We start from the raw sequence: 6726 nt of genomic DNA, 5'->3' as shown, positions 1-6726 counted from the left end.
CCTTCATTGCTCATTGCTTTTCTCACTGACTGTGGAGTTTGAGGGTGACAGGGGAGGACCTTCAAGAGACAGAGGAGGGCTTCCCTGGTGGCACAGTGGTTGAGAGTCCGCCTGCTGATGCAGGGGACACGGGTTCGTGCCCCGGTCTGGGAGGATCCCACGTGCCGCGAAGTGGCTAGGCCTGTGAGCCAAGGCCGCTGAGCCTGCGCGTCTGGAGCCTGTGCTTTGCAATGGGAGAGGCCACAACAGTGAGAGGCCCATGTACCACAAAAAAAAAAAAAAGAAAGAAAAAGATGACAGAGGAGTGAGACATGGAGATCACCTTTCTCCCCAAAAATACATCAAAGATACATCTACATGTGGAACAACTCCTACAGAACACCAACTTAACACTGGTAGAAGACCTCAGACTTCCCAAAAGGCAAGAAACTCCCTATGTCCATGGCCATGTGGCTGACAGGGTCTTGGTGCTCCGGCCGGGTGTCAGGTCTGAACTTCTGAGGTGGGAGAGCCAAATTCAGGACATTAAGCCACCAGAGCCAACCTGGCCCTATGTAATTTCAATTGGCGAGAGGTCTCCCAGAGATCTCCGTCTCAATGCTAAGACCCAGCTCCACTCAATGACCAGCAAGCTCCCATACTGGACATCCCATGCCAAACAACTAGCAAGACAGGAACACATTCTCGCCCATTAGCAGAGTGGCTGCCTAAAATCATAAGGTCACAGACATCCCAAAATACACCACCAGACATGGTCCTGCCCACCAGAAAGACAAGATCCAGCCTCATCCACCAAAACACAGGCACCAGTCCCCTCCACCAGGAAGCCTACACAACCCATTGAATCAACCTTACCCACTGGGGGCAGACACCAAAAACAATGGGAACTACGAACCTGCAGCCGGCAAAAAGGAGACCCCAAACACAGTAAGTTAAGCAAAATGAGAAGACAGGTGTCCGAGTGCCAGTGGAAGCTGAAGGGGCTGGAGGTGGCCAAGGGCGAGGGCAGCTGTAACGGCTGCAGGCTAAGGCAGAGCAGCTGCGCAAGGAGGAGCGTAGCTGGGAGCAGAAGCTAGAGGAGATGTGCAAGAAGGAGAAGAGCATGGCCTGGAACGTGGACACGCTCAGCAAGGACGGCTTCAGCAAGAGCATGGTCAATACCAAGCCTGAGCAGGCGGAGGTGGAGTTGGAGGAGGTGAGGGAGCAGAAACACAAAACCTTCATGGAAAAGTATGAGAAACAGATCAAGCACTTCAGCATGCTCCACTGCTGGGATGACAGCCAGAAGTACCTGTTGGACAACGTCCACCTGGTGTGCGAGGAGACCGCCAACTACCTGGTTATTTGGTGCTTTGACCTAAAGGTGGAGGAGAAATGTGCACTGATGGAGCAGGTGGCCCACCAGACCATTGTCATGCAGTTCATCCTGGAGCTGGCCAAGAGCCTGAAGGTGGACCCTCGTGCCTGCTTCTGGCAGTTCTTCACCAAGATCAAGACTGCCGACCGTCAGTACATGGAGGGCTTCAATGACGAGTTGGAGGCCTTCAAAGACTGCGTGTGGGGCCGGGCCAAGCTGCGCATCAAGGTCATGAAGGAGTACGAGGAGGAGGAGTGCAAGCAGCAGCTTGGCCGAGCAGCCTGGACCCCATCAAGGTATACGAGTCCCTCCCTGAGGAACTCCAGAAATGCTTTGAGGTGAATGATGTGCAGATTCTACAAGATGCTGTCAGCAAGATGGATCCCACCAACATGAAGTACCACATGCATCATTGCATCAACTCCAGCCTCTGGGTCCCCAGCTCCAAGTCCAACGAGGCCAAGGAGGAGGAGGAGATGAGTCCCAGGGACCCTTTGCTGGAAGCCTCCAAGCCAGGTGATGAGAAAGATGTCAGCACATGACCCACCTCAGCTGCTGCCTGACTGCCTGCAGGTCCCTGTGTGCCCCTTTTCAGAAAACAAAAATAGACACCATCTCCCTAGCTCCTGGCTTCCTCCACTTTTGCTGCTCCCCCACCTAGCCTGTAGGGGCCTGCCCAACCTCTCCACCGCTGCCATACCCACAGTGCTCATCCAAGTCTTTACTTTGAGTCAAGGGACTTCACTGCCTGCAGCTCGCCCCACTTCAGCATTATGCAAAAGGCTCGGGGATCCAGGGACAGGTAGAGGTTGCCAGCCTGGTCCACAGGGTAGGGATGAGGTCCGCAGCAGAGGGGCTTGCTCCAGTCACTGTGGGCTGTTTTCACTGTTCATCCACACTGAGTATTCTATATAGTAAACAGCAATTATCTTCGAATATACAACAGATGAAGGAGCAAAGTAAAAACTCACCAGACCAAACAAATGAAGAGGAAATAGGCAGTCTACCTGAAAAAGAACTCAGAGTACTGTTATTAAAGATATGCAAAATCATGGAAATGGAATGGAGAAAATACAATAAACATTTAACAAGGACCTAGAAGAACTAAAGAGCAAACAATAAAGAACAACAGAAAAATGAAATTAAAAATTCTCTAGAAGGAATCAATAGAAGAATAACTGAAGCAGAAGAACAGATAAGTGACCTGGAAGATAAAATAGTGGAAATAATTACCACAGAGCAGAATAAAGAAAAAAGAATTAAAAGAATTGAGGACAGTCTCAGAGACCTCTGGGACAACATTAAACACACCAACATTCAAATTATAGGGGGCCCAGAATAAGAAGAGAAAAAGAAAGGGACTGAAAAAATATTTGAAGAGATTATAGTTGAAAATTTCTCTAATATGGGAAAGGAAATAGCCAATCAAGTCGAGGAAGTGCAGAGAGTCCCATACAGGATAAATCCAAGGAGAAACACACCAAGACACATATTAATCAAACTGTCAAAAAATAAATACAAAGAAAAAAATTAAAATCAGCAAGGGAAAAACAACAAATAACACACAAGGGAATCCCAATAAGGTTAACAGCTGATCTTTCAGCAGAAACTCTGCAAGCCAGAAGGGAGTGGCAGGACATATTTAAAGTGATGAAAGGGAAATACCTACAACTAAAGTTACTCTACCCAGCAAGGATCTCATTCAGATTCGAGGGAGAAATTAAAACCTTTACAGACAAGCAAAAGCTAAGAGAATTCAGCACCACCAAACCAGCTTTACAACAAATGTAAAGGAACTTCTCTGGGCAGGAAACACAAGAGGAGGAAAAGACCTACAATAAAAAACCCAAAACAATTAAGAAAATGGTAATAGGGAACATACATATCGATAATTACCTTAAATGTAAACAGGTTAAATGCTCCAACCAAAAGACATAGACTGGCTGAATGGATACAAAAACAAGACCCATATATATGCTGCATATAAGAGACTCACTTCAGACCCAGGGACACATACAGACTGAAAGTGAGGGAATAGAACAAGATAGTCCATGCAACTGGAAATCAAAAGAAAGCTAGAGTAGCAATTCTCATATCAGACAAAATAGACTTAAAAATAAAGACTCTTACAAGAGGCAAAGAAGGACACTACATAAAATGATCAAGGGATCAGTCCAAGAAGAAGATATAACAATTGTAAATATTTATGCACCCAACATAGGAGCACCTCAATACATAAGGCAAATGCTAACAGGCATAAAAGGGGAAATCGACAGTAACATAATCATAGGGGACCTTAACACCCCACTTTAACCAATGGACAGATCATCCAAAATGAATATAAATAAGGAAACACAAGCTTTAAATGATACATTTAACAAGATGGACTTAATTGATATTTATAGAACATTCCATCCAAAAACAACAGAATACACATTTTTCTCAAGTGCTCATGGAACATTCTCCAGGATAGATCATATCTCGGGTCACAAATCAAGCCTTGGTAAATTTAAGAAAAATAAAATCATATCAAGTATCTTTTCTGACCACAGCACTATGAGACTTGATATCAATTACAGGAAAAAATCTGTAAAAAATATAAACACATGGAGGTTAAACAATACACTACATAATAACCAAGGGAACATGGAAGAAATCAAAGAGGAAATCAAAAAATACCTAGAAACAAATGACAATGAAAACATGATGAACTAAAACTTATGGGATGCAGCAAAAGCAGTTTTAAGAGGGAAATTTATAGCAATACAATCCTACGTCATGAAACAAGAAACATCTCAAATAAACAATCTAAGCTTACACCTAAAGCAATTAGATAAAGAAAAACAAAAAATGCCCCAAAGTTAGCAGAAGGAAAGAAATCATAAAGCTCAGATCAGAAATAAATGAAAAAGAAATGAAGGGAACAATAGCAAAGATCAATAAAACTAAAAGCTAGTTCTTTGAGAAGATAAACAAAATTGATAAATCATTAGCCAGACTCATCAAGAAAAAAAGAGAGAAGATTCAAATCAATAGAATTGGAAATGAAAAAGGAGAAGCAACAACTGACACCGCAGAATTACAAAGGATCATGAGAAACTACTACAAGCAACAACATGCCAATAAAATGGACAATCTGGAAGAAATGGACAAATTCTTAGAAAAGCACAACCTTCCACAACTGAACCAGGAAGAAACAGAAAATATAAACATACCAATCACAAGCACTGAACCTGAGACTGTGATTAAAAATCTTCCAACAAATGAAAGCTCAGGACCAAATGGTTTCACAGGCGAATTCTATCAAACATTTAGAGAAGAGCTAACACCTATCCTTCTTAAACTCTTCCAAAATATAGCAGAGGGAGGAACACTTCCAAACTCATTCTATGAGGCCACCATCACCCTGATACCAAAACCAGACAAAGATGTCACAAAAAAAGAAAACTACAGGCCAATATCACTGATGAACATAGATGCAAAAGTCCTCAGCAAAATACTAGCAAACAGAATCCAACAGCACATTAAAAGGATCATACACCATGATCAAGTAGGGTTTTCCCCAGGAATGCAAGGATTCTTCAATACATGCAAATCAATCAATGTGATACACCATATTAACAAACTGAAGGATAAAAACCATATGATCATCTCAATAGATGCAGAGAAAGCTTTCGACAAAATACAACACCTATTTATGATAAAAACACTCCAGAAAGTAGGCTTAGAGAGAACTTACCTCAACATAATAAAGGCCATGTATGACAAACTCACAGCCAACCTCATGCTTAATTGTGAAAAATTGAAAGCCTTTCCACTAAGATCAGGAAGAAGACAAGGTTGTCTACTCACCACTATTATTCAACATAGCCTTGGAGGTTTTAGCCACAGCTAAATCAGAGAAGAAAAAGAAATAAAAGGAATCCAAATCAGAAAAGAAGTAAAGGTGTCACTGTTTGCAGATGCCATGATACTATACATAGGGAATCCTAAAGACTGTATGAGAAACTAGAGCTAATCAATGAATTTGGTAAAGTTGCAGGATACAAAGTTAATGCACAGAAATCTCTTGAATTCCTATACACTAATGATGAAAAATCTGACAGAGAAATTAAGGAAACACTGCTATTTACCATTGCAACAAAAAGAATAAAATACCTAGGAATAAACCTACCTAAGGAGACAAAAGACCTGTATGCAGCAAATTATAAGATACTAATGAAAGAAATTAAAGATGATACAAACAGAAGGAGAGATATACCATGTTCTTGGATTAGAAGAATCAACATTGTGAAAATGACTATACTACCCAAAGCCATCTACAGATTCAATGCAATCCCTCTCAAACTTCAACTGGCATTTTTCACATAACTAGAGCAAAAAAAATCACAATTTGTATGGGAACACAAAAGACCCTGAATAGCAAAGGAGTCAGAGGAATCAAGCTCCCAGACTTCAGACTCTACTATAAAGCAACAGTAACCAAGACAGTATGGTACTGGCACAAAAACAGAAATATAGATCAATGGAATAGGATAGAAAGCCCAGAGATAAACCCACACACATATGGTCACCTTATTTTTCATAAAGGAGGCAAGAATATACAATGGAGAAAAGACAGCCTCTTCAATAAGTGGTGCTAGGAAAACTGTACATTTACAAGTAAAAGAATGAAGTTAGAACACTCCCTAACACCATAAACAAAAATAAACTCAAAATGGATTAAAGACCTAAATGTAAGGCCAGACACTATCAAACTCTTAAAGGAAAACGTAGAACACTCTATGACATAATCACAGCAAGATCCTTTTTGACACACCTCCTAGAGAAATGGAAATAAAAACAAAAATAAACAAATGGGACCTAATGAAGCTTAAAAGCTTTTGCACTGCAAAGGAAACCATAAACAATACAAAAAGACAACCGTCAGAATGGGAGAATATATTTACAAATGAAGCAACTGACAAAGTATTAATCTCCAAAATATACAAGCAACTCATGCAGCTCAATATCAAAAAAACAAACAACCCAATCCAAAAATGGGCCACAGATCTAAATAGAGATTTCTCCAAAGAAGATATACAGATTGCCAACAAACACATGAAAGGTTGCTCAACATCATTAATCATTAGAGAAATGCAAATCAAAACTACAATGAGGTATCACCTCACACTGGTCAGAATGACCATGATCAAAAAATCTACAAACTATAAATGTGGGAGAGGGTGTGGAGAAAAGGGAACCTTCTTGCACTGTTGGTGGGAATGTTAGTTGATATAGCCACTATAGAGAACAGTATGGAGGTTCCTTAAAAATCTAAAAATAGAACTACTGTATGACCCAGCAATCCCACTGCTGAGCATATACCC

At 41.3% G+C, this 6726-nt stretch overlaps 1 pseudogene; it reads left to right on the top strand.

Annotated features, from left to right (window-relative positions):
- Nucleotides 1-244: 244 nt before the first annotated feature.
- Nucleotides 245-1899, top strand: LOC117312340 (hsp90 co-chaperone Cdc37 pseudogene; annotated as a pseudogene).
- Nucleotides 1900-6726: the final 4827 nt, after the last annotated feature.

Source organism: Tursiops truncatus, chromosome 5 (assembly GCF_011762595.2).
Source record: "Tursiops truncatus isolate mTurTru1 chromosome 5, mTurTru1.mat.Y, whole genome shotgun sequence".
NCBI lineage: Eukaryota > Metazoa > Chordata > Mammalia > Artiodactyla > Delphinidae > Tursiops > Tursiops truncatus.
This window is presented reverse-complemented; position numbering and strand designations above follow the sequence as displayed.